This window comes from Gymnoscopelus microlampas (genome assembly GCF_963454915.1).
Source record: "Gymnoscopelus microlampas genome assembly, chromosome: 3".
NCBI classification, from domain to species: Eukaryota; Metazoa; Chordata; class Actinopteri; order Myctophiformes; family Myctophidae; genus Gymnoscopelus; species Gymnoscopelus microlampas.
The window spans coordinates 1429853-1432643 of record NC_139940.1 but is presented as its reverse complement, the minus strand read 5'-3'; positions in this window follow the sequence as shown (position 1 = coordinate 1432643).

The following is a 2791-nucleotide window of genomic DNA, read 5'->3' as shown; positions in this document are numbered from 1 at the left end:
ACAATGGATGCGTGCACGACCATCCATGGTCCTGGCTAACGCCTGGAACAATAACATCTCTCACACGAGTCGCCATTACGGAGTAATCGCCCATCGAAAATGACTTGTTTTCCCCAATGTAAAAAGATTCAGAGCTGCAGAGGTTTTCATCAAGGAGATAGAACGGGAGCGGACGGGGAGCCATGTTTTTTGGCACGGTGATCCATCTGTCCCTTCCTTCTCAGAGTCACAGTGGGTGATTCCAGAGCTGTGCTAGCCCCCCCCCCCCTTGTAAAAAAAAAAAGAAAAAAGATTGAAAACAAGGTTTTAACAGTGTTCGGCACCCGATGTGTTAAATTATCACAAATCAGTTTTTTTTCTTTTAAAGGAAAACATATTTTAAATATTCACACTCCTGGTGGAAGGAGTGAAGGTCATGAGACTGAATATTAACATTAACCCATTCAATCTTGGAACGCATCTCTCTATTAAAAAATAACAGATCTACAAGCTCCTAGCGCGGCACCGAGTGCCGCGCTATGAGCTTGCAGATCTGCTATTTGTTAAATAAAATCGTGAAAGTGTGTGCAAATCTTTGAATATATATATATTTTTAAGTGAACATTTGTATCTCAAATCTTTGCTTCTGGGGGTCCCTGGAAGAAACATATTTCACAAATGTTTGAAAAATATATATTCAAAGATTTGTACACATTTTCACGATAAAAAAAAAAAAGCAGATCTACAAGCTCATAGCACGGCACCGAGTGCCGCACTGAGCTTGTAGATCTGCTATTTTTGAATAGCCAAAGAAATCTAAAAATGACAGCGATGCGTTCCCGGATTGAATGGGTTAATGAATGAATTCATTCATATTAACAAGTGTCAGTGTTGCCAGATGGGAAATGTTACATTATCGTATCGGAGGCTTTAAATCATCATGTTTTAAAGAAAACTATCTAACACAGAAAAACATAAAGATAAATCACAGGTTTAAATATGTCATGTCACATAAATAGTGTATTTATTGTAAGAAAAAAAAGTCTCCTACGTGATAAAAACATCACATACGCTGCTCTGTGTGGAAGCAGGAAACTTCCTGCACCGTGGAACTGTTCTACTGTACGGCAAGGGTTAACTTTACAGGCCATGCCCCCACAATAATACTATTTGAACTGGAGACCCCCCAAAATAATACTATTTGAACTGGAGACCCCCCAAAATAATACTATTTGAACTGGAGACCCTCCAACATAATACTATTTGAACTGGAGACCCCCCAAAATAATACTATTTGAACTGGGGACCCCCCAAAATAATCATACTTTTGTGAGCTTGTAGATCGTCTGTTTTCACAACGTTTGCCTGTTTGTTATTGATTTGACATTATGTATTAAAAAGGTCTTAAAGGTCATTAAATTGTCCCTTTATAAACGTGCAGATACCCTGTGTCCACTTATACTGTATGTTTGGGAACCACTGGCCTACTATAAGAACAACAATATTGACATTTTAAATAGAGATCACAAAGTGTAGAACAGAAAGATAACAATAGGGAATTATCTGCTAATAGCCTCAAATAGTCAATATTGTAAGGAATAGTGTTTGGCCCAGAGCTGGATGGAGCTGGGACCTCAGTCCCAGAGGAACACACAATGGAAACAAGTGTGTTATCCCTTTAATAATCATTGTGAAATCACACCACTGTAGCCTCCTGTTAATAAAGTATTCTGTCAATCAATCACTGTGGAACACAAGAACCTTTTCTATAAAGACAAACTACATAGAGCCAATCAAGACTTTCATTAGAACTGATGTAAATATAGAATACAGAGATAGAACTGATGTAAATATAGAATACAGAGATAGAAGTGATGTAAATGTAGAATACAGAGATAGAACTGATGTAAATGTAGAATACAGAGATAGAACCGATGTAAATATAGAATACAGAGATAGAACTGATGTAAATATAGAATACAGAGATAGAACTGATGTAAATGTAGAATACAGAGATAGAACTGATGTAAATATAGAATACAGAGATAGAACTGATGTAAATATAGAATACAGAGATAGAACTGATGTAAATGTAGAATACAGAGATAGAACTGATGTAAATATAGAATACAGAGATAGAACTGATGTAAATATAGAATACAGAGATAGAACTGATGTAAATATAGAATACAGAGATAGAACTGATGTAAATGTAGAATACAGAGATAGAACTGATGTAAATATAGAATACAGAGATAGAACTGATGTAAATGTAGAATACAGAGATAGAACTGATGTAAATGTAGAATACAGAGATAGAACTGATGTAAATATAGAATACAGAGATAGAACTGATGTAAATATAGAATACAGAGATAGAACTGATGTAAATATAGAATACAGAGATAGAACTGATGTAAATGTAGAATACAGAGATAGAAGTGATGTAAATGTAGAATACAGAGATAGAACTGATGTAAATGTAGAATACAGAGATAGAACTGATGTAAATATAGAATACAGAGATAGAACTGATGTAAATATAGAATACAGAGATAGAAGTGATGTAAATATAGAATACAGAGATAGAACTGATATAAATGTAGAATACAGAGATAGAACTGATGTAAATGTAGAATACAGAGATAGAACTGATGTAAATGTAGAATACAGAGATAGAACTGATGTAAATATAGAATACAGAGATAGAACTGATGTAAATGTAGAATACAGAGATAGAACTGATGTAAATGTAGAATACAGAGATAGAACTGATGTAAATATAGAATACAGAGATAGAACTGATGTAAAT